At 41.0% G+C, this 12,121-nt stretch overlaps 1 protein-coding gene across 3 annotated transcripts in view; it reads right to left on the bottom strand.

The window, feature by feature from the left end:
• UGT8 (UDP glycosyltransferase 8) overlaps positions 1-11,551 on the bottom strand; it is an 84,586-nt gene extending 73,035 nt beyond the window's left edge. Inside the window, exon 1 of one of the 3 annotated variants that reach the window (XM_036920793.2) lies at positions 11,270-11,551. The gene's annotated coding sequence lies outside the window, so the exon portion shown is untranslated. The remainder of the gene's footprint in view (positions 1-11,269) is intronic. The other 2 variants (XM_036920794.2, XM_036920792.2) reach the window with 2 other exon arrangements.
• Positions 11,552-12,121: the final 570 nt, after the last annotated feature.

Below are 12,121 nucleotides of genomic sequence, written 5' to 3'. Positions count from 1 at the left end.
GATCATAAGATTATTTCCCTAACTTACTAATAATATCTTTTCTTTAATATCACTAGTTTAATTGGATTTTTAACATTATCTACATTAACCTTATTAAGAGTCACAAAATAAATTCCCATGTGATGTCTTTAACAGTTTGGGGGACCAAAGATTTTTGGCCAAATATAACCCCCAAGAAATAAAAACTAAAAAAAGTCAGGATATTTCCCTACTCAATTCCTTAGAAGTCCTACAGAGTGAATAAATAAACTTTCCCAACTGTTGTCTTATGAAATGCCAGTATAATTTCTAAGGAAAGGTTGTCATGGAGTATTAGCTAGAACAGAAAAGTTAAATTATTCCCCAGAAAAGAAAGATTTTGGCAGTTCTTCAGAAAGGCAGAATGCATTTCTCTGAAGCTCCCTTACTAACAATTAAAAATGTATTTTTGTGTCTTCTAAGCATGATTATACCTGATGCTCAGCATAATGAAGCAAATGCAGAGAAATCTTTTGTATCTCACTGTCATTATTATTAGTTTTGCAAACATACTTAAACACTGATACTTAACATACTTGCTATAAATGATACCAAATATTTTTTAAGATACATATTTTCATTTAAAAAAAACTAGAATTTCAATTTACAAACTAAAGATAACTGAGTCCAAACCCTCTCACTTGTAGAGAAAGGACCAGGGCCTTCAGTGGGGTGGTTGCTGAGCATCACTTGGCTGGTTCACAGTTACTCACTGGCAGAGTCGGAACTAGCAGTCCAGTTTCCTAGGTCCTAATGCACTATATCTTACCTGTACCATATAAAGACCCTTCAGAGTTGCCACTGCCATATGTTGATAATAGATCGACTTTTACTTGAATTCTGGGATGCATAAATCAAAACAACAGTCTTTAAAAAGCCTTAGTCATGACCTTCTTAAATCTTTATACACAAAACATTTAAATTTTATACCAGATTTAAAAATCACCATAGAAGAATTCTATCATATAATAGGCTGCTTGTTGAGTAATGATTAAATTAATTCTTATATGTTACAGATGCTCACTATACAAACCTCTAGGAAGTCAACACATCTGGTTCAAAATGTCTCCCCTTTCATGCCCTTTGGGGCAGACCAGGACAAGTAGGAATGAAGTAGGAATGCATTTGAGTAGCATCAAAATAATAAACTGAGTTATTTTTACTGGAAAAACTAATGAGGAAGCACAAAGCATTTAGGGCCCATATAGAGGCTGGTGAACCTCTGTACAGAATGATTTGAATAAAACGACCAGACTCTATGCTAGTGATGGACAGACCCCTGTCTTTCCACTTCTACCCAATACCACAACCAATCTGTAAGACAATCCCTCCTCTGATTCACCACCAAAGGCAAGGGCTTTATCTCCAAGAGGGCAGACAGATGTTAAGAGAGGACAAAGAAAGAAGAAAAGAGAGTAAAGGAAGAAAAGAAGGAAGGAAGGAGGGGAGGGAGAAAAAGAGAGAGCGAGAAAGGAAGGAAGGAAAAAAGAGTGGAATAGCAAAGAAAGGGAGGACAGCCAGAGGGCCTTTGCTTCTGCATATGTTATATCATCTGGAAATCTGGACAAAAAGTATATTTCAAAGAATATGCTCTGATAAAGTCTAACAGATCAGAATAACAGTTACCTCTCCATACTCTCAAGAATTACTTAAAACTGGCAAATGAGAGCCAGGCATTCCTTCTTATTAACAGTCTTACATAGCCTTTTATTTCCCTTCTATTTCCTGAAGAGGTTTCTTAAAATGTGTTCTTGTTCCTATTCCTAAATTATATAATATATGTAAAATTTATAGTATAATATATAGTATATTATTATACATATTTTAATTATTCTATATTATGCATAATAATATGTTATGTTATATATATATGTATATATATATGCCTATTCCTACTGCCTTGCCCAGAAGGGGATGGAAGAGTCTGAAAGAATTTTGGCGATTACCAAAGGAGGAAATAAACACAAAAGTGGGAAAAAAGAACTCTGGGCTAGTGCTTTGAATATCTTGGTATAAAAGATTTTATCTGGGTGGGGGGTGGGGGATGGAGGAAAAGGGAATATAGAGTTCAAAGAACCTATAATATGACCATTCTACAGATCACACTTTTTTTTTCCTGTTGTGACTAAATGATACAGCAGTCGATAAAGAACATTTCATTTAAAAACCAAAAAGGGAGCATTTGAAGATTGAATGATAGAGTTTTAGAAAAATCAAAAGGAAAAAAGCATCAATATACATACAGAAAACTGGGGAACTTACCTCCTTTGCTATCTTATAAGTCACTAAAGGTACCATTCTATTATATTTGACATCTTCAACATCTTATTTCTGATCAATATGTTTGTCTATGTCATTATGGGGAAACTAAGAGTGAGTCCAAAGAGCTCATACTTCCTTAGAGGGAGAATCAACATAATCAAGTTTTAATGGATTATCAACATACATAAAATGAGAGTCAAAGAAAAGTACAAGAGATTGGGGAGCAATAGTCTGAAGTGGGACTTGAGTACCAAAACCTTGAAGATTAAGAATTTGCAAGAACAAAGGAGAAAAGGACCATTCAGGTAGGGGCATATCCTGAAGCAAATGCCTGCAAGGATAAATGCAATCCTGCTGGGGAGCAGGAGGAAATAAATAGGGATGATCAGAGTGCAGCTGTACACGAAGAGCATGGAAAGTCGAAAATTCCCCTGGGTAAATGAGTGAATGGTGCTCACCGGAGGCAGATGGGTCCCAGTAAGGACATCTGACCAGTGGAGAAGGGAGGGAATCAACCACCAAGGAGATGGTGAGGAGGAGGCACTAACATGGTCATGGGACAGGGACTGCACAAAGACAGCAGGTGGGGAGTGGGAAGCATCAACATCAGTGTGTAAAAGGTCTTAATGAAAACGATTCTGGTGGCATTAGGGACCAGACTAGATATAAGGGATAGAGGAGAGGGTGAACTCCAAAATAATACCAAAGTCTCTATTTGAAGACTGGTGCAAATGATGGTGTCAGAGTTCAGTTTAGATGCTGAGCTGGGAACTTGAGGTCTTGAGAGAGTACCTAAGAGGGTAGAGCTAGAAGTACAGAACTGTGAATCATCTATAGATAAACATCCAATCCATGAGCAGGAATAACCATTCCAGAAGTAAAGAGCAAGAAGACCTCAGTAAGTGGGAAGAAGAAGTGTGTGGCAGGGACTAAAGAGTGACTACATAAAGGCCATTTCAATGGCATCAAGGTTCCAGCAGATGGTGAGCTGCAGAACCAGGTCACTACTCTAGGCAAGAAAGCAGGGTCCCAACATCAAATCCCCCAGATTGTCCCGTGGTCTCCAGAAGTTACTTAAGAGTCCTGCACCCCCAAATAATGGTTTGCAAAATGTGACTACCTACTGGACAAGCTCACAGGAGGAATGAGGATAAAATGTGTAAGAGATTTGTAAACTACAAAAAAGCTGCACTGAATGTTAATATTTTACTATTGCTCAAGGGAATTGAATATTTCCAAGGCAAAGTTAGTGTTGGAGACAGGAACTACGTTTTACCACCAACACACCACTCCTAGTAAACCTCAACCCTGACCTGGTAGGGTGTTTCCCGTCGGGGTTGTTGAAGACCACGGGAGCTTGTTCACTTTACTTAAAACTCCTTGTCAGATTAATACCACGGTTTCCTGCTCTCACACACCAGTTTATACAAAGCACAGAAGGGACATTGAAACGCTTGGTCTTTTTATTTCCTCCACTATTGTTTTGCTTTTCCCTCTGTCCACCTTATTCCAATTCCTATTCCTTATTTACTTCTCCTTCCAGTTTCCCTTACAACTCACTCTAGCTCCATTAAGATATATCTTCACAAAGGACTAAAGTATTTTCAAAACCAGGAGAATGAATGAGTCAGTGATTAGCATTAATAGTCCTTAAAACAGTTTCAGCCTTGACCTTATCCACAAATTTCACTGCTTTTTCCCCCCTTTTAAAAAGACAAGCAAACCTGTTTGACTAGTTTTCCTCCAGCCCTGCTCTCCTGATTGGCCGCTGAGTACAAATGCACAGACACAGTAGCACAAATGCAAAAGCTACAGAATGCCCAAGGCCTTAACCTTCTTCATAAAGAGAGCAGCAGCGAAGAGCCTAGGACTGAGCACGCACCAACCACCCAGTCTTAAGAGTGGCTCCCCCTAAGCCGGGAGACCAGGCCACTGAATCATTCATCCCATGCTCCTAAGAAAAAAAATTCTCCCAGTCCAGGCCTTCTCTTCTTAATAAGGGATATTATGAAGAGGATGAGGTTAAGAATCAGATTAAGCCTTCATCTTAAATTTAAAGGTTAAATAATTCTGGTGGATGTAACTACATTCAAAATGTGGTATAGAGTCATGCCCAAGTTTTGTTGATGTATGTGTTTGCTTATGTACAACTAGGAGAATTTGAATTTGCAAAACAGGATCAAGATAGGATTCTTTTTATAGAAAGATTTACTTTGATGCTGCTTTAAATAGCAAAGTCTCTGGTACATTTAGGGTATGAAATGCTTTAAAATCCTTGTCCACGTTTTTTTAAACTGTAAAACAGTTCAAAGATATAGAAAAATATAAAGATTAATAGAACAAACATCTGCATACCTACAACCTATATCTAAAAAGTGTTAAAATTTTGCCTATTTTCTTTGGATGCTTTGAAAATTTTAAATTCTATAAATACAATTCACTTTACAAAAAGTGAATTTTATGAAATTTTTCAGGAACATATAGAATACACAGCACATTTATATACTTGATTCTACTTCCTTTTCTTAAAATTGTTTAAATTCATGGGAACATATTATTTAAACTAAAATGTCTCACTTGGAGGAAAATCAGCCCCATGGTTATTATTTATGAAAGCAAGTGAAACCAATATAATAGCCAAAAAATTATAGCTCAGTGTCTTGAAAATATTTCAGGTATTAAATTGCTTCAACAGAGAATTGAAAAGTGCAAAATAATTGTACACATATTTTATAATAATAATTTTCCAAAATCAAGCAAATATTAACCAAATCAGCTATAATGTAAATGTATTCAGTGAACTGGAATACCTGCAAATGGATTTCAGTTATATAAATTGTCAAAGAGAACTGAGTATGCCTTCACTATAAAACCAATACAGTGATGACTTCGATTATGAAAAGTTTGTAAATAGCACAAACTATGAGCAAAACACACAGTATTTCTGAAATGTTCCTAACTATACATTCTTCCATTTAATCCACATGCTATAATACTTACATAAATTTCCAGCCAAAGTAGGAACTGACCTAGGTTGTCCTAGATACCCTGCCATTCCTAAAGCTAAAATTTCCTTTTCTTCTGGCTCCATACTCCTGAATGCTGAGCTAAGTATGGTGCTCATGTCTAAGCCAACTTCAGCTTGGCTTTGTCATCTCTGTACGGGAGTGCTGAGCAGGACACTACACGGCCTAAAATTGAGTTGGTGAATATACAACATGGAGATGTCAGAAGTCCTAAGCTATAAATCACCTGCACAGATCATTATCTTTGCAAGATAGGATCATATACTGTGAGGGAGTTGGCACAGTGGGCAAAAAGCATTGAAACTCAGCATTAAAATGGAGAGGTCTTGATAGCAAAATGTGTGGCTAGAAAATTTCAGACAAAGATATCATCAAAGATTAAAATCTACATACATAGTAGACTTCAGTTCACCCCAAAATACTGAATATCTTATTTCATTTTACTCAAAAAACAGTTACTGTATGTCCTAAAAACTATGTACTACTCTATGTGCTCTATAAACAAATGATTGTTAGTGAGTAACAACTTGTATGTATTGAAACAGATTTTCTAATTTGAATTTAAATAGACAATAGATATCATTTCTAATCAATTAATAACCAATGTGCCTTATAACCAATTAGTAAACAATATGCACTCTGTTCAATTGTTGATTGGTTCCCAAACCAGTTCACTGATGTAAACATTTTCTCAAAATACCTATGAACTACAGGGTAAAAAATCCATAGACATATTAAATTAGAAACCTAATTTGAGATGTTTAATATAAGGCATTACTTCATCCAAATAGAATCCTAGAGGAAAAAGTAGGTGTTTTTCAATATTAACTATAGGTTCAATTAAAAAAAAAAATCTACAAATCAGTCCTTCCCCTATTACACAGGTTAATAATTTTTTTCCATAGTCTTGGACCCCCAGAAAATATGGAAGTACCATCTGAATCATTAATATTTAATTTTTTTCAGTTTTAATACCATCATTGTTTTGTTTTTGTTTTCAGTCTTTTGAAATGCACACTTTGTCTTTAATAGATTACCTAAGAAATAAGAGTTCACTTAGAGTTCCAAGAATCTGTTCAACAAGATATTAAATATGTCTACGAGTTGGTTAACAGATGCTTTGAAAAAATACAACCTATATGCTACTGATCCCTCAAGGCTGGTAGAAGCGTGGCGTCTCCAGAAGAAGCTAACGTAACATCTCCTAAGAGCTCTTGATGCAGCCCCGACCCTCACCTTAAGAAATGTGTTCCAATGGCTTTCTCTGTTCCACCTTCAGCAACCTCTATTCTTTCCCAAAGGCTATAAATATGATGACGTTTTCATCTTAAATGTATCTTTTAATCACCCTCCCCAAGACCTGAGAGCGAGTACTGCTGAAAGCAGTAAGTTTCTACAGACTTCCTCATCACCAAATCCAAATTCTGCTTCTCATAAAAACAGCTAGCATCTATGACCACAAACTAGTATAGCCTTCCAGGCACTGAGCTTGGCAGACTTTATCTCATTTGATCCTCACAGTAGCCCTATGAAGTAGGTGCTTTGATCCTCATTTTGTAGATGGAGAAAGGGAACTAAATTCTGATTCAAGGCCACAGAGCTAGTCAGGGACAGAAGCAGTACTGTCTTGATACTCCTCATTTTAGTACCCGACCTCTTACTTGTTGAAATACTTTCGTCCTTCAACTACTAAAGAGCTGCTTTCCCCTAATTCTCTTCCTGTCTTTCACTCTGTACTTTCTCATTCTTTACTGCTCCCTATCTTTCTACCCAACACTTAATTTTTAGGATCTCTCTAGGTCTCTATTTCCCTCTTACTCTTTGTACCAGCCCTGGAAGACCTGACTCCTTTTATTCTACAACCAACCTATATGCTAAAAACTGCTAAATCAGGTTGCACATTTATTTGCCTCCCTATCTAGCTCAGACCTCTCCACTCAGAACTTCTATGCAGTGATCCATCAGGCACTCAACACCAGTTGGATTTTCTATAAGCACATCATATTCTACATGTCCAAAACTGAACTCTATCATCCTTGCTCCTCCAGCCTCCCTCTCTTTAAAGTTCTGTCCCATCCTCCTGTAGCACCCCCATCTAATCACTCACTTAATGCAAGACATTCTTCCACCTCAACATCTGTGTGATCACACACTTTTCTTCATCTCACTGCTACCGCGTGGGTGTAAAGTCTTCAATCTCTCTAACACCATTACCCTGTTACCTTCAAAACCGCTGTTCCTGTCTCACATTCCTCAGGCCACCCTTGTAGACTGTTAGAGCTGTCTTCTCATCATGTCATCCTTTGTTTGAAATAATCTTAAAAAGAAAGTTCATCCGTACTCCTTGGGATGGTGAACAGCCCTCCCTGATCCTGCCTCTGCCTACACTGGTCTGTTGTGTCATCTTCTCTGTGATGCCTCTCTAGTCTCCTGCCCCCGTGTAGAACCAGCTACTTCCAAATGCCAGTTCAGGGTGCTCTGCACATACCTCTATCACAGCACTCACAGAATTCATGGCACTGTATTGCGTTTACTGTAACAAATTTGTTGTCTATTTAATCCTCTTAAACCCAGAACCTTTCCAGGGTCTTAAATGTCTGTGTATCCTCAGAGCACAAGAGCATAGTGCCTGATGCATTGCATGCTTTTAATAAACATTTATTGAATAAAAGAACGAATGTGAATAGATTAGGAAGACATGATTCCTACTGTTCCAAGACTAAATTAAACTACTTTATATGAACTAATGTGATTATGTAGCTCCTCCAAAGGTAGATATGCAAAGGAATATTGAAAAGGTTGACCCAGCCTCAAGCAGGTTATCACAATTATCAAATCATACTTATTCCTGGCTTCCATAGTAAGGAAATATTACCAACATCATATATAGCAGTGAGTTTCAATGGCAGAATCTAGTGGTATGTAAAATATCACATTGTACATATTCCTAAACAAAGATGTTATGGACCTACTATAAGAAAAGTTAACTTTTTTAAAGGGCTGTTTCAATTTCTCAGAAAAGCAAGGATTTTCCAGAAGATTGTCTGAAATTAAGACACCCTTCTAAAGATCTCACAGACAATATTTTCTATTAAAAAAATAAACGAATAAAAAACATTTTTATAGAGGCCACCATTCTAGGAGCTTCAGCCATTGAGCTCACAATCCAGCCCAGAAATAAAGCATGAGAACAGCAAGTATCTGTCACAATGTCCATAGCCTTTATATTCAGGCGCTAGCCCACATCATTTCATGTTAAAAAACACAACAGATAATATAGCAGCAGGGCCTGCTCACAGCCTGACAAAAGTAGAAAATGGTAACAGCCAGAACAGAAAGAGGACTGGGAAAAACCATAGAAAGAATAATACTTCTGTCTACATTCTAGTATTTCAACTATGCAGGCTGAGACCATTTGTTATAAACAAAAACAGCTCTATACACCTCAACGATTAGCACTGTTCAATTCTTTATGACTTCATGCTCAAAAAAGACAATCTAACAAAAAAATTAACTCATACTGAGGAGAGCAAGTTTAACTTTTTAGAAATTTCTTGTTTTAACAGCCGATTTATCTAAGTTTCAGCAATTAATGGTATTGGGGGTCAAGTTTCTCAGAAAATGTGCTTTATGTAAACAAGCAACAACACTGATGGTGTAAAATATGTGAGATACTATTTTATATATGTATATAAACATAAACAACCCGAAGTTCTTATTCTCCTGTGTACTTTGGGAATCTAGTGTGAATTATACAGAACCAAATCAGTATTATTTGATAAATAAGCACATAAATAACTTTGAAAAGGAGTTTGAGAATAAGACTATGCTTATTGTTTCCTTTGTGATCAGTACTCAATAGTAATTAAGCTGGTGGTTATTTATAAGGTACCATAAAATGTTTTAAAAATTTAAATGTTAACTGTCAAATCTTTACATGAAAAATAGATTATACAAAAAATAACATTTGTTACAAATGTATTTACTCCATCAGCTTACTTATTCTATTATGTGCACTAGGTATTAATACAACAAGCATAAGCTCTGGAAACTTTAGATTTAAGAGTTTGAAACTACTGTAGTATTACCCAGACAGAGTCTGAAATACAGTTTCCACTCAGTGGGGCGCAAACTACTAATACACTACCAAGTTTTTACTTATTAGGGTACCATGCTTCACTGTAGTTTTAAACATTCCAGTAGGACTAAATCACACAACAATAAGTGGCAGGCCAATCAAACAATACTAAAGTATTTCCCTCTGGAATTACCTAAAATAGTTCTAAAACAGAGATACATATCCAAAGCAAAACCTCAAACTACCAAAAGAAAGTTTCTATAGGAGTAAACTTCATTCACTGATTACCATTTCCTTTCTAAGATAGAAAAAACACAGGCTGACTTAGGATCACAAAGTTCTGGACTCCTTTACCATATAACATCAAAGCGCATGATGCTTCAATTAATTTAAATGTCTCCAGGGAACAAAGTGTGATTACCCCTAATACTAATAAAATACCAATTAAAAAGCACTTTCTATGCTTCCCTCAAAGGGCAGTCATTTTTTTTCTGGGGATAGGTGGAAAAAAAGCACACCACTTCTGAGTGATGACTTTTCTATGTATGAAATTACCATACACAGAAACAACACTGGCATAGTGCCAAATGGCCACACCTTCATGTCATTAATCTTGAAAAGTTCATTATACATGGTGACAGCCTGAGGGAATGGAGGGTTTTAGAGTAGTTGTTTTGTGTGTGTGTGTGTGTGTGTGTGTGTGTGTGTGTGTGTGTGTGTGTGTGTGTGTGTGTGTCTTAATCTTTTCTGGGTAGAACCCATCTGAAATGCAAGGCTGTCCCTATTAACTAACATTGACTCATAATAGAGGTGACTTGGGGTCAAACCTGGTTGAGACCTCCACCCACCCCGTCCCCTTGTAATACGACCTCTCACCCTTGAGAAAAGGCTAGTTAACACAATCGAGCTTTCCGAGTTAGTCTGCGGGACTCTCAAGTTCTCCCACCTTCACTGCTCCCCAGCACCCCCATGTTTTAAAAGGTGGTGGAAACCAGCAGTAGTTACAGAGGCGGTCCTTTACCTGAAGAAGTGATGCAGACTGGTACATTCACCGTACTCAACTTCATAAATCCTTGTTAAACCAATTTACACCTAAAGATTGCGTACACCATTGCCACTGTCCTTTGGCCCCGTCGCCCTGCACGACGCGGTTTGCCTCCTACAACCCAAACCAGGCATCTCAGGCCCCCTCGCCGCTCCTCCCGCCCGTGGAAGGCGCCCTACTTCACGCGGCGCGTCCTTCTCATCTCCTCTCCAGCCCCGGCGGTCCGCCCCCGCGCTCGACTCTAAGGGCACGCCGTTCGGTTCTCTCAGCCGCGTGGGAACCTGGGAGCGACCCGGGCACCACGGACCACTCCGGGGGTCGAGTGGGCATGTGGGTCCCGCAGATGCTGGAAGGTCCCAGAGTGTGTGACTAGGTGTGTGTAGCGCCCTGAGACACTCCCCACCCCCCAACGCACCAGCTCTAGCTCCCCCTTAGGGGCAGGACGAGGTAGAGGAGAGTTGGAGACGTCCCGAAGCACCTCGCAGTTCCCCATCCCCGCCTAGGCGTGGCTCCGGCCTCGGGCCTCGGTGGTGCCAATCCCTCCAGGGCCAGCTACAAGGTCCTCAGTCAAACCCGCGCCCGGTTCTCCCCCCACCGCTGCGCCGGCACGCACGAACCCGTGAGGACCCTCAAGCCTGTGCCATATGGGAGGGAAAGGAGTGCGAGCACGATGGGGAAAATCCCGGGAAAGATCTCCTTTCCGCCCAACCCCCGGCGTTCTCTCCACTACGCACCCCACCGCCAACTTCCTAGACTCTTAACTCCCTCAGCCCGACCACGTCTGCGCTTTCCGATCCTCACCCCCCTCCCCTGGATCGCAGCCATTCGCCCAGCACTCACCTCCAGCAAACAACGCCCGTCTCCTCCTCCCGGCCCGCCCCCCTTCATCCGCTGGAGCGGCGTGGTCCCTTCGCTTACCTCGGCTCTTGGCTGCTGCGCGTGAGTCTGAGTGAGTGCGTGTCTGCCGCGTAACTGTATCCGGGGACAGAGGAGACCCGTGTTTGTGCGCTGGATCGGGTGTCGCCACCTCCGGTTGTTTGGGGGAGTGAGGGAGGCTGCAGAGTTAGTTAGCTTAGGACGGACGCTCCGAGTTCACGATTGATGGCAAAGCTCTAACGGGGCCCTCCCTCGGGCGGCAGCGCGCCTGCTCCTCCGCCGCACACCCGGCTGCCGGCCGCCCCGCCCCGCCCCGCGTGCGGCGAGCAGAGCTGTAGCACTCCCCGCTCCTACCGCGCCTGGCTCAGCGGGGCACGACGCGAGTGCCACGCGCTCAGCCTCGCATCACACGCCTGGTGCTTGGAGCGCCGCCTGCTCCCCGGGCTGGGGCATGGATGCGGACGCGCCTTCGTGCCGCGCGCTCGCGGGCTGGGCGAGGGTCAGCCGGCTGGGACTGGGATGCTCGGCTGCGGAGCGGCGGTCGGCTGGCCAGATGAGACGCTCGCGGGCCCTCGGTCGCGCACGAGCTGGGAACCCTGGGACTGGCACGTGGCCCCGCCCCCGCTCCCCCTGCAAGGCGTGCCCTGTGCTCGCTCTGCCACCCGTCTGCTCCCCGTGCCCGCCTTTTTTAAAGCGTGCCAGCGAGGCGCTTATCTGCGTGGTGGTAGCGCGCCTTCTCTCACCTTCCCAGCTTCCTAGCCTACCTCTCTCCACACGAACCCTTAAAAAAGTCGAACTTGGACGTGGGAGGTGCAG

The sequence above is a fragment of the Manis pentadactyla genome, chromosome 5 (assembly GCF_030020395.1).
Source record: "Manis pentadactyla isolate mManPen7 chromosome 5, mManPen7.hap1, whole genome shotgun sequence".
Classification (NCBI taxonomy): Eukaryota; Metazoa; Chordata; class Mammalia; order Pholidota; family Manidae; genus Manis; species Manis pentadactyla.
The sequence above is the reverse complement of the archived record's forward strand: the minus strand, read 5'-3'. Positions and strand labels throughout refer to the sequence as shown.